At 36.7% G+C, this 14,361-nt stretch overlaps 3 non-coding genes across 3 annotated transcripts; all 3 read right to left on the bottom strand.

The window, feature by feature from the left end:
- Positions 1 to 350: 350 nt before the first annotated feature.
- On the bottom strand, positions 351 to 424 carry trnan-guu (transfer RNA asparagine (anticodon GUU)). Its single transcript has one exon. It is a non-coding gene; the product is annotated as a tRNA-Asn (tRNA).
- Positions 425 to 954: 530 nt separating this feature from the next.
- On the bottom strand, positions 955 to 1,027 carry trnak-cuu (transfer RNA lysine (anticodon CUU)). Its single transcript has one exon. It is a non-coding gene; the product is annotated as a tRNA-Lys (tRNA).
- A 168-nt stretch (positions 1,028 to 1,195) lies between these two features.
- Positions 1,196 to 1,269, bottom strand: trnan-guu (transfer RNA asparagine (anticodon GUU)). The gene has a single exon. It is a non-coding gene; the product is annotated as a tRNA-Asn (tRNA).
- Between the last annotated feature and the right edge of the window lie 13,092 nt (positions 1,270 to 14,361).

The following is a 14,361-nucleotide window of genomic DNA, read 5'->3' as shown; positions in this document are numbered from 1 at the left end:
AGAAATACATCACCTACAGTAGTTGAAACGCTGAACTTTGTCTCAAAATGTCTGCTGGATGAACCCAAATGAAAGCTGCTGAAACAAGAGCCAGAAAGGTAATAGAAACGCCCAACGTGGGGCTCTAACCCACGACCCTGATATTAAAAGTCTCATGCTCTACCGACTGAGCAAGCCAGGCTGGTAGAAAGTCGCTTTGAGAGCTAGATACCGTGAACATCAATACCTTCCCTACCTGTGACAATGTTCAGCTTAATCCTGATTTCATATTTTAACGCTGGACAGGACGTGGCCCAGGACCAATGCCCATTGCACGTGTAAGCAGTTGCAAGGCAGCAAAATCCCTCATTCGTCCCTGGGTGGGCTTGAACCAACAACCTTTCAGTTAACAGCCGAACGCGCTAACCGATTGCGCCACAGAGACTAAATGTAACACTAGCAACAGTGGTTGAAACTTTTAATTTAGTCTCAAAAGTCTGCTTCATGAAGCCTATTGAAAGTTTGCTGAAAGAGAGACAGAAAGGTAACAGAAACACCCGACGTGGAGCTCAAACCCACAAGCCTGGGATTAAGCGCCTCAAGCTCTACCGACTGAGCGAGACAAGCTGGTAAGAACCTTTTTGAAAAAATAGTCACCGTTTACATCAATACCTTCTCTAGTCGTGACAATCTTCTGCTAAATAATGTTCATATTGTAACGCTGAAGAGAACGTGCCCCAGGATCTATGCCCAGTGCTTGTGTTAGCAGTTGCAAGGCAGCAAAATGCTTAATTGCCCTGGGTGACCTCGACCAGCAACCTTTCGTTTAACAGCCGAACGAGCTAACCAATTGCGCCATAGAGATTTAGAAATACATCACCTACAGTAGTTGAAACGCTGAACTTTGTCTCAAAATGTCTGCTGGATGAACCCAAATGAAAGCTGCTGAAACAAGAGCCAGAAAGGTAATAGAAACGCCCAACGTGGGGCTCGAACCCACGACCCTGAGATTAAGAGTCTCATGCTCTACCGACTGAGCTAGCCAGGCTGGTAAAAAGTCACTTTGAGAGCTAGATACCGTGAACATTAATACCTTCCCTACCTGTGACAATGTTCAGCTTAATCCTGATTTCATATTTTAACGCTGGACAGGACGTGGCCCAGGACCAATGCCCATTGCACGTGTAAGCAGTTGCAAGGCAGCAAATCCCTGAATCGTCCCTGGGTGGGCTTGAACCACCAACCTTTCAGTTAACAGCCGAACGCGCTAACCGATTGCGCCACAGAGACTTAACATTACACCAGCAACAGTGGTTGAAACTTTTAATTTTGTCTCAAAAGTCTGCTTCATGAAGCCTATTGAAAGTTTGCTGAAAGAGAGACAGAAAGGTAACAGAAAAACCCGACGTGGAGCTCAAACCCACAAGCCTGGGATTAAGCGCCTCAAGCTCTACCGACTGAGCGAGACAAGCTGGTAAGAACCTTTTTTAAAAGCTAGTCACCGTTTACATCAATACCTTCTCTAATCGTGACAATCTTCTGCTAAATAATGTTCATCTTGTAACGCTGGAAAGAACGTGCCCCAGGATCTATGCCCAGTGCTTGTGTTAGCAGTTGCAAGGCAGCAAAATGCTTAATTGCCCTGGGTGACCTCGACCAGCAACCTTTCGTTTAACAGTCGAACGAGCTAAGCAAAATGCTTAATTTGCCCCGGGTGCCCCGCACTCGAATACAGAACACACAATTACACTAGCTAAATGTACCGTACTATTATGTCAAACGAACCCGGGTGCGGACCAAAAGCGTTAATGTGAAAGCACCCAAAGAGACAAAGTTAGGCAAGGCAAAAAAAAAATACAAGTTACACTCAAAACATAAACACACACATGATACATTTTATAGATATACACACAATACACTTTATACATAGGCACACATGATACACTTTATAAATATATACACACACGATACACTCTACATATCTACATGATACACTCTATACACATACACACAATACATTCTAAATATATGCACACATGATACAGTCTTTAGATATACACACACAATACACTCTATACATATACACACACACAATACATTCTATACATATTATACATTTTCTAAATACATATGCACACATGATCCCGTCTTTACATATATACACAATATATTCCATATACATACACACACGATACATGTCATACATGATACACTTTTTGCATATACACACACGGTACACTCTTTAGATATACACACATGATATAATGCATACATATACACACATATAAAACATTCTATACATATACACACATGATACTCTTCTATCAGGGTGTGGGATAGAACCTGGGTCTCTGGTGTGAGAGGTGAGTCAAATACCAACGGAGCAACTGTAAGATGATGAATCTGTACACTATATGTACACATGATACATTCTATAGATTTACCCACAATACACTTTATACATATGCACACATGATACATTATATACCAGTGGTTCTCAAACTTTTTTCACCAAGTACCACCTTAGAAAAAAAATTGTCTCTCCAAGTACCACCTTACGATGCTATTTTTTAACCAGTATTAAAATGTAGCGTTGGTCCAATTAAGCAGCAAACGATGCAGATTAATTCCTATTGTTAAGTATATGTATTATTGTCAGTAACTTTAAACATTTTAAATAGTCTGAACATTAACTGTGCTTGCAGGTAAAAATAAAAATAAAATTTTTTTAGTTAAAATGTGCTTTTTAAAAGTTCATAAAAAATGGCACTGTTCTTAAAAAGTAAAAAGAAAATTGCTGCACTTAAATCTAAAGTATTCATAATAGCCTATTCATCAAAAGCTGGAAATGTTGCTTGGACCTCATAAATATAGGCTATATGTCATATTCATACACTTTCAGACAAATCTTGAAATAAATGTTAAATGTACATTTGACAGGGTTCATACAGGCACAGCCTAATGAAAATCAATTCCAGCACCTATTTTTTTTCAAGACTGACATGCTTATTGAAGACCTAAAATGTATTCTCAGCAACCCATAAAACATTGCATAGGAATAGATACACATAAAAACCATTAATAATAATAATAATAATAATAATAATAATAATAATAATAATAATAATTATCAATCATATATTAATAATATAATAAACCTGCACTAAAAGCTTGTGAAATCTTTTGTGTACTCATGTAAAAATACTATTACACTGCTAAAATAACACAAATTTTAGTAAATAATACTAATATTAGGTAAAAGTACAAAGTACTCTTTTTAAAAGTACTAGTTGGTTACTTTTGAAAAAAAATCTGATTTTCATTATGAAATCACTTTTTTTAAGTGTAAATCTGATTGAATGGTTTAACTGCTTAAATCCCAAAGTTACATGTAAAGCAATTTGCACTAACAAAGGAAGTAAGGTCGATTTTTTCTTTCATGACAATTAATCTTTTTCAATAGCACTGTTAAAACTACCACATAAACTTTAAGGCCATAGAGACACTTTTTACCCATTTTTTAAACGATATTTTCAAGCTTTGAAAGGTTTAATTAAAGTACATGGTAAAAAGATTTAAATTTAGCCTTTTATTTACATATTTTACACTAATTTTCTTTACAATATGGCATATTTGTTTTTTTAAATAGCTGCACATCACATGTAGATTTTATTTTACACTTGATCTTAATCTAAAATACAAACTTAAAAAAAAATACAAGTACACTGTCAGTAAAAAAATAAAACAAATGACTTCATTTTACTTAAGGTATTTGAAATATGACAACAATACATTTATCAAAGCAGTGCTTTAAGAGCCTTATTGTTAATTTTGATAAATAAACAATAAGTAACAACGAATTGTTTTGACCTGTAATGCTTTAAGACAGATCAGAATACAGCTAAATGTATAAATCACACAAATACCTCATCCAGAAATATTTCCAGCATAATTCTTTTGTTGTAAAGAAATAAAAAAAATCCACCTTTGCTAAAAGTAAGTTTCACTTATCAATACAGCCAAATAAGAAGACCATTAGCATTGTCATTGATTATGCATCAATCTATTTCTAAATACTTGATAACTTTGAATACTTTTGACTAAATTTAGTCAAGGAGCAAAGATAAATAATGTCTTCTTTAATAGTGGAAAGATCGCGATTGTATTCAATCTTAGCACACAGGCGATCATGAGAGGACTTGGGAAGAGTTCATTTGAAAAAAAGCCTATTTAGGAGCTCGCATATCTGTTTTAGCGATTTGCGTACATGACTGCGCTCTCATGTTAAAATAAAGCACTCGCCACATTTGCAGAGATGAGTAATTGCGCAATATCTCCATTCCTGCACCGCCATTCAGAATGTATTTAGAGGAGTAACAGGTCAGAGGCGAGTCGACTGGCTGTCAAAGAGCGAAACGTCTATGTAAATAATAAAAAAGGCAGGAAATATGTCCGCGGTTTAATTACTCTGCTAGACATTTCTATAGTGAAAACATCCGAGAAGCATTATTCCAACAAAACATTTGTTTTTAAGTTGTTTTTTCTGTCTCTGCAACACAGAAAGCCTTTGTCCTGCCCTTACGTTTCTCGCAACTAGAAAAGGTCGACTGTGATTGGCTACTTTTAATGTCAGCCAAATTACTGCTTCAGAATCAATTCTTAAACTTCGAAAACTGATTTTCAGCAGCTTATGACACATTGCACTAAAATAAACATTCTAAACACAGCGTTGTGATCGTACGCTTCACAGAACAGCCAATGCTGATCACATCGATGTTATATTATGCATCAAAGGATTAAAAGTGTTAATTGTTTATTTCATTATTTGGCGATTCCTCCGCGTACCACTAGGAGGAAGCCCGCGTACCACAGTTTGAGAACCACTGCTCTATACATATAAACACACACACTGTATATATACACTTCATACATATGCACACGATTCATTCTAAACATATTCACACATGATACACTCTATGCATTTATATGTACGGTACACTCTTTAAATATACACACATACGAAACGCTCTATACATATACACACACATGATACATTCTATAGATATGCACACAATACACTTTATACATATGCACACATGATACACTCTTTAAATTTATACACAATACACTCTATATATACACACACGGTACACTCTTTTGATCTACACATATTACACACTGCATACATATACACACACATATGAAACATTCTATAAATATACACTCCTATCAGGGTCTGGAATAAAATCTGGGTCTCTGGTATGATAGGTGAGTCACATACCAGCTGAGCTACTGTAAAATGACGAATCTGTACACTATACATATACACACAGTACACATTCTATATATACACACATGGTACACTCTTTAGATATACACACACATATGAAATAATCTATAAATATACACATGATACAGTCCTGTCAGGGTCTGGAATAGAACCTGGGTTTCCGGCGTGATAGATGAGTCACAAACCAACTGAGCTACTGGAAGATGCAAATCAGTACAATCTATACATATACACATGATACATTCCATAGATATACACACAATACACTTTATACATATGCACACACATGATACAGTCTATACGTATACACACTCTAAATTTACTGACTTCATACATGTACACACTCTATATGTACACATGATACACTTCATTCATATAAACACATTATACACTCTGTGCATATACACACGGTACACTTTTTATATACACACATCATACAATGCATATAGATATACACACATGATACACTGCATACGTATACACACACACACACTATATATAGAAATGATACACTTCATACATATGCACACATTGTACACACTTTAGATATACACACATGATGAAATGCATATAGATATACACACACAATACTTTCTATAGATATACGCACAATACACTTTATACATATGCACTCTATGCATATACACACCGTACACTCTTTAGATAAACACATATGATACACTCTTTACATATATAAACAATACACTCCTGTCAGGGTCTGGGATAGAACCTGAGTCTCTGGCTTGATTAGTGAGTCCCATACCAACTGAGCTACTGGAAGATGTAAATCTGTGCACTCTATACATAAACACACACACGATACATTCTATAGATATACACACAATACACTATATATTTGCACACATGATACACTATATACATATATACACAAATGATACACTTCATACATATGCACACAAGGTTCATTCTAAACATATGTACACATGATACACTCACGGTACACTCTTTAAATATACACACATGATACACTGCATACATATATACACTTGATACACTCTACACATATACACACGATACACTCTTTACATCAGGGATCACCAAACTTATTCCTGGAGGGCCGGTACCCTACAGATTTTATTTCCAACTCTAATCAAACACACCTGAACCAGCTAATCAAGGTCTTACCAGGTATACTTGAAACATCCAGGCAGATGTGTTGAGGCAAGTTGGAGCTAAACCCTGAAGGGACACCGGCCCACCAGGACCGAGATTGGGCCCACCGGCCCACCAGGACCGAGACCCCTGCTTTACATACACACACACACACACACTCTATGCATATACACATGGAACACTCTTTAGATTTACACACATGATGCCCTGCATACATACACACACACATATAAAACATTCTATACATATAAACACATGATACACTCCTATCAGGGTCTGGGATAGAAACTGGGTCTCTGGTGTGATAGGTGAGTCACATACCAACTGAGCTACTGGAAGATGATGAAACTGTATACTCAATACATATACACACGGTACACTCAATACATATACACACACAATACATTCTATAAGTATACACACAATACACTTTATACATATGCACACATGATACACTCTATATATACACATGATACACTTTATACATATATACACACTCTATATATACACATGACACACTTTATACATATAAACACATGATACACTCTATGCATATACACACAAGGTACACTCTTTAAATATACACACATGATACATTCTATACATATACACACACAATACATTGTATAGATATACGCACAATACACTTAATACATATGCACACATGATTCATTCTAAACACATGCACACTTGATAAACTTTATGCATATACACACGGTACATTCTTTAGATATACACACATGATACATTGCATACATATACACAGACATATGAAACAATCTATGCATATACATACGATACACTCCTGTCAGGGTCTGGGATAGAATCTGGGTCTCTGGCGTGATAGGTGAGTCACATACCAACTGAGCTACTGGAAGATGATGAATCTGTACACTCAGTACATATATACACGGTACATTTAATACATACACACACAATACATTCTATAAGTATACACACAATACACTTTATACATATGCACACATGTCATACAAATGCACACATGATACACTTTATGAATATACACACATAACACTATATATATATATATATACACCATATGCATACATATACACAGACATTAGGGCTGTGTATTGGCAAGGGCCTCACGATACGAAACATATCGTGACACATGGATCACAATACAATATATCGCGATACAATAAATATTGTGATATATTGCAATAGTTTGTATTAGTGTGTGTCATGTTATATTGACATCTTGATGAAATCAGCAGACAAATTAAAATTCCAATTGCAATTTATTTTCTATCCATTTCAATTCATTAGAACTGCAAAGTTTTATCAAACAGAGAACTCATTGAACAGTATTAAATGCATATTGTTATTTAACACTGAACTAAAATGAATATGCCACTAAAGTCACATATAAATTAAATAAATAATTATAAGCAAGTAGGGATGCTCAAAATAATCAATTAACCATTAACCAAAAGGGTGAGTTTGTAACCGATTAATGGTATCAGTTAAACGATTAAAAAAATTATTTTATATATTTTTTGTTTGGCTGCAAAAGGGGCAGATCCAATGCGCTTTTTTTGCATTAAGAGGGGCATAAGAGGGGCATCTTTTGAATAGTTTACTTAAAGCCGCAAGTGTTTTGCACACGGCTCATCCCAGAGCGGCAGTTTGTGTTGTCAAGACAACTAGAGAGAACTTTTAAAGAGCAAGGTTTCCGCTACATTCATTCTTTCATAGCAGGGACCAAAATGCATCTCTCCACGGCTACATTACCTATTCAAAACATTCAGTCATTGTTGTTATTGTTGTTTTTAATAGCAGATTATAATCGCACCAAAACGTATTAAAAGGTAAGTGAATTATAACAGCGCAAACATTTCTGTAACTTTATAGTGCTGTGTCCTTTCTGTTTAACCCTTTGTGGTTACTTGCTGACTGACTGGCTGACTGACTGACTGACAGGTACATGATGCGTGAGGCCAGCAAACACGATGTAGCTTTCAGTTAAGATGAACACAGTTTCCATAATTATACTTTCTTTATAGATAAAGGCATATGGCTCTGCATATAATCACTCTATCTTGCAGGAGTTTATAGCCGTTTCGCTTTACTTCAGGACGCATTAATGCCGCTCTGAAAGTCTAATCGCTTGTCAACATGAAAGGAGTGAAGTGCGCCTTACGTTTTTGGAATAGAAAAGCACGTTAGCTGTGGTCAGCCCCTTCAACTGCTAGACATAGGCCTACTTGTTAACTTGCGGGACGATAACGTATATCCTGTGCCTACAGACATATTTGCCAAAGAAGCAAAATGGAAGAAGAATATTGCTGTTTGATACAGACGTGTTGATACCAAACCAGCGCTAATGTTGACCTGGATCTGCGTCATAAACACAACAAATAGGCTTTACCTTTTTTTTTTTACAGCTTATAAAACATGTATGCACATTAATGCAATATCATATTTAAACAACAAAACTGTTTACAAAAAGTCATCATATCCGCGCTTTGTCATTGTCTTTCATCATCTCAGCGCACACACTTAAACTGCGAGAGAGAGGAAACCATACAGCAAGACATAATCTTTAAAATAATGATTTCTATTAAAAATGTTAAAAAGGTTTTGTGATATGATAACAGCGTGGCATTAAATAAATGCATATTTTCCTTGGAGCGGGCAATTTGAGGAAGTCTGCGATTTTTATTTCACGGAAGAAAAAAACTATGATTGGAAGAAAAAAACAGCCTATGCCCGTTCTTAAAAAGAATCAGTCAGTGTTTTCGTTTTGTAATATATATTAATTATTGAAGTGAAAATAATTTAGGGCAGTCCTGTTTATTTTATTTTTTTTCATTTTATTTAGATTATTCTGCTCTTCTGTGCTAAACACTGCAGGTGCGTGAAAATGCTCTGTTGTTATGTTCTGTTATTAATATGCTAGCATGTTAAAATAAATTATTATTTTAAAATGCAGTATTTAATGTGTCAGACACAAAATAGACACGTCAATTTGTTTAATATAAAATTAATAGTAATATGACCAGTTAACCATTAATAACCGATTATTGAGCGGCAGTTGTCAGTTAGCAAAATTAACTGAAAAGAGTATCCCTGAAAGCAAGTTAAAAAACAAAATTAAAACACATCAAGTAAACATAAAACTGAAACACAGTGCTCTAATATGCGGTAAACTAGGCTATTAGAAACTGACAGTGCAACTGACAGCATTGTGAACATTTTGCTGTGAAAACTGGTCGCACATTGATGGCTTGCACGAAACATTTTACATGCAATATGCCGGCCAGCTGTGCTGCCACGATCATGTTTGATGCGTTGGGCCCTATCATACACCCGGCGCAATGTAGCGCAAGGTGCGGCGCAATATTCTTTTGCTACTTTTAGCTCGGCGCAAGGGTCATTTTGAGGTGTTGCGCCATGCTGTTTAAATAGCAAATGCATTTGCGCTCAAATGTGCGCCCATAGGCATTCTGGTCTAAAAAAGCAGGCGTGTTTTGGCGCGTTGCTATTTTGAGAAACTGTAAATAGTCTGATATTTAGACCAGAACAAAGTCGGTCTATTGTCTGGCGCAAAGTGCGCCTGGTTTACACACTACAAACAAGATGCAGAGCAATACGCAAATATCTTTACATATGAAAAATATATAATATCTTAAGGATATATATATATATATATATATATATATATATATATATATATATATATATATATATATATATATATATATAATAAGGATATATACAGGATATAAATATAAATGATTAAATTATTACAAAACATTTTAATTTCTAGCCTACATGAAGATTTAAAAACCACTGCCTTTACTTTCTTCATCTCGGGAGGCTTTTTCAGTTCATTCAATTGGCTTTTGTATTATTATTAGCAGTATTATTTATTATATCCATATTTATATTTGTTTTATTAAAAACAAGCTTAGATTTGCCCACCTGTCAGGTTTTAGACCATATGGGGCATGGCAGGTGTATTTGGAAATAACTCAGTATTTTGACCACACTTGGTCATTATTGTTCATTTATTCGTTTGCTGGAAATTAGAACTGAATTTAGAAATAGTTTTGAAACAAATCTTTGCGCTTAACAAACAAAATTAATTATTTATAGGCTAATTGATGTCTGTGCATAAAGGTTTCCCTATTCACAAGAGCAAAAGCGAAAGTGAACTTACTTTACTTCAAAATGCGCTTATGGCACGACGCAGCTGGTTCTTAAAGGGAATGGGAGATGTGGCTCTAATTAGTTTATTCTCAAAACACACCAATAACTCATTAAGAAAATAAACTCAACCCTTTTAGACCATGCGCCATGGCGCAAAGCGGATTTTTCCGTCCTTAAATTAGCAAAAATGCGTTCTGACACGCCCTGAAAGCGTTTGCGCCCTGCGTTTTGCGCTCTGCGCATGGACCGTCAAAATAGAGCCCGTTGTCGGTTACAACGACAGGTCATTCCAATTGATGTCCCATTCTTCCTATGCAGTTTTCAGTAACACTGCAATGTTAGTTAAGGCAAACAGAAGCTTGTTAATGATGTAGGTTTCGGTAGATTTCGAAGAGGTTTCGGTTGAGGTCGCAGTGCCGCTAATTCATCTGCGTGGTGTCTTGTTAAGTGATAACGCAAGTTTGTAGTGTTTCCTGAATATTTTAAGATAGATTTGCAAAGCTTGCAAATGGCATTTTTTTTGTCTAATTCAGTACTCTGGTATAGTGTTAAAGGGCCATGACACCCCCCACTTTCGGTTAAAGTCTACTTCAGAATTTTTTCAAAAGATGCATGATTAATGGGCGTAGAGCTCCGCGAGCATCGGGCAGGAGTGGGCGTGGCCAGCAGGGGAGAAGGGGAGCGAATAACTGTTGTTGACAGTTAGCTCACAAACTGAGACACAAACCGTGAGGAGACGCATGAGTTTATAGTTCACAAAGTTAAAATGCAAAGAAATAAACAGTAATTTAATGCCCTGCAACATTTGTTATTCGTAATTTCATATATACGTAACCACAATTTATATCATTATAAAGATAAGTGTGTTTATGTAAACACTATAAATGAGAATCTCCCTCGATCTCCGTGTCTAAATTATAGATCTTGAATGCAGACTCAGTGCAGCAGGTCTCCTGACGTGCCTGTTTTAACCATTAGCCCTGCTGGTAATATAGAGGATTTAGGCAAACACAGCAGCACAGCGATGTGTCTGAATGTGAACGAACTCCTGATAAAAGTCAACGTCCGCCATTCTTCAATTCTCGCACTGCTCTCCCGACAAAAATGCTTGCAGCACACACAGCTTTGCTGTATGATCGACCCTGACAGGATCGCGGGGAAAAAACATGCAACAAACCCGTGGATCATGGAAACAAACACATACGAGCCTTCATGAACGGCTACGTGCCGTTGGTCTGTGTCTCACAGCTTGCTTAAAACTGGCAGGTCTGCCTTCGGAAAGCATGCTCTCATGAATAATTAAGCAGCCGGCTCTTCTCATAGGATAAGAAAACTCCGCTATGAATAATAATGAGAAACCGACGCGTCATCATTGCACTTGCAGATCTGCGCTACGTCGCCGATTTTGATCCCGCCCCAAAAATCATTTCAAACCCGGAAGCTGAAATTAGCTGACAAAAGCTCAAAATTATCCAGTTTTCCCCACAATTAAAGCTTACAGGTGCTAACATTGTCTTAACTGTTCTCCAGCGTGTCCTGAACCTTTAAAGCCAAAGTGCAGCCAAACGTCAGCTCTAAAAGCTGGAGGCTCCTTTATATTTTCCACTATGCTCACTCCTGCTTACTGCTGATACCATACTACGTAGCATTTTGTTGATAGTGAGTTAGCCACATCTACTGGAGCAAAGGAGGAGGTTGTTTGGCACAACATGAATCGATACTTCAGGTTGGACTATCGATACACAATCATGAAATAAATTTCTGCGATAGTTAGATATATTGATATTTTTGCAAAGCCCTAACTGACATATGAAACAAACTATACATATACACACGATATACTCCTGTCAGGGTCTGGGATAGAACCTGGGTCTCTGGCATGACAGGTGAGTCACATACCAATTGAGCTACTGGAAGATGATGAAACTGTACACTCAATACATATACACACACAATAGACTTTATACATATGCACACATGATACACTCTATACACACACACACACACGATACACTCTATGCATGTACACACACGGTACACTCTTTAGATATACACACACACACACACACATACATGAAAAATTCTTTACATATACATACATGATACACTCCTATCAGTATCTGGGATCGAACCTGGGTCTCTGGCATGATAGATGAGTTACATACCAACTGAGCTAGTGGAGGATCATAAAGCCATACACTCTGTACATACACACACACAATACATTCTATAGATATACACAGTACACTTTATACATATGCACACACGATAAACTATACATAAACACACACTCTATACATATATACACACACTCTATATATACACATGATGCACTTCATACATATAAACACATGATACACTCTATGCATATACACTCTTTAAATATACACACATGATACATTTTTTACATATACACACACAATACATTGTATAAATATACGCACATGATCCAGTCTTTACATATATACACAATACATTCCATACACACACTCTACATATTTATATATATATATATATATATATATATATATATATATATATATATATATATATATATATATATACATACAATACAATGCATATAGATATACACACATGATACATTGCATACATATACACAGACATATGAAACAATCTATACATATACATACGATACACTCCTGTCAGGGTCTGGGATAGAACCTGGGTCTCTGGCGTGATAGATGAGTCACAAACCACTTGAGCTACTGGAAGATGATGAAACTGTACACTCAATACATATACACACAATACACATTATACATATGCATATATGATACACTCTATACACACACTCTCTATATACACGAGACACGTCATACAAATGCACACATGATAAACTTTATGCATATACACACGGTACACTCTTTAGATATACACACACGATACATTGCAAACATATACACAGACATATGAAACAATCTATACATATAATACATATACATATCTATACATACAACACACTCCTGTCAGGGTCTGGTATAGAACCTGGGTCTCTGGCGTGATAGGTGAGTCACAAACCAACTGAGATACTGGAAGATGATGAATCTAGGTGAGGTGAGTCACATAACCACTGATCTAAGGGTAGTTGATGAATCCAAACAACAATAAGAGACAAAGTTAGGCAAGGCAAAAAATTACACAATACACTCTATACATATACACACACATAATACACTCTAAACATATACAGTATGCTCATGATACACTCTATACATATTAGGGTTGGACTGATACACGATGCCATCTTCCATCGCCAATGGCCAATAAACAACACGATGCTGTGCCCGCATCGACGATTCTCCGCCCCACCCAATCGCAAACCTGCTCGCGAAAAATATATCTTCGTGTTAAAATGCCACTTTTTAACGAAAATTATCCACATCCGCACCGTTTTACCTAGCATTTCTGAACAGCCCTCCGCCCGCTTAAAACGCACATCACGTGACCACACACACACACACACACAGATAGAGCCACACACAGACACACAGTCATTCGCTCCTCTGAGCTCCAGGCAGAGAGCAGTGCAATTTGGAGAATTTATCAAGGATGTATCGCTGGATCATGTCTCACTATAGTTGTTCAATGTGATATTCAGACATCCCAAGTTTCCTGGATGTTCCAGGAGTCTCTATGCATTTGCGGGACTTGTCGCGCGCGTAGTAAAGAGCGGTGTTGTAGCGCGCGTTCTGATCAGCTGTGTTGTCGCGCGCGTACTCAAGATCAGTGTTGTCGCGCACGTTCTGATCAGCTGTGTTGTC

The sequence above is a fragment of the Danio rerio genome, chromosome 2 (genome assembly GCF_049306965.1).
Source record: "Danio rerio strain Tuebingen ecotype United States chromosome 2, GRCz12tu, whole genome shotgun sequence".
Taxonomy (NCBI): Eukaryota; Metazoa; Chordata; class Actinopteri; order Cypriniformes; family Danionidae; genus Danio; species Danio rerio.
Note: the sequence above shows the minus strand (reverse complement) of the source record. Positions and strands in the feature narration are given on the sequence as shown.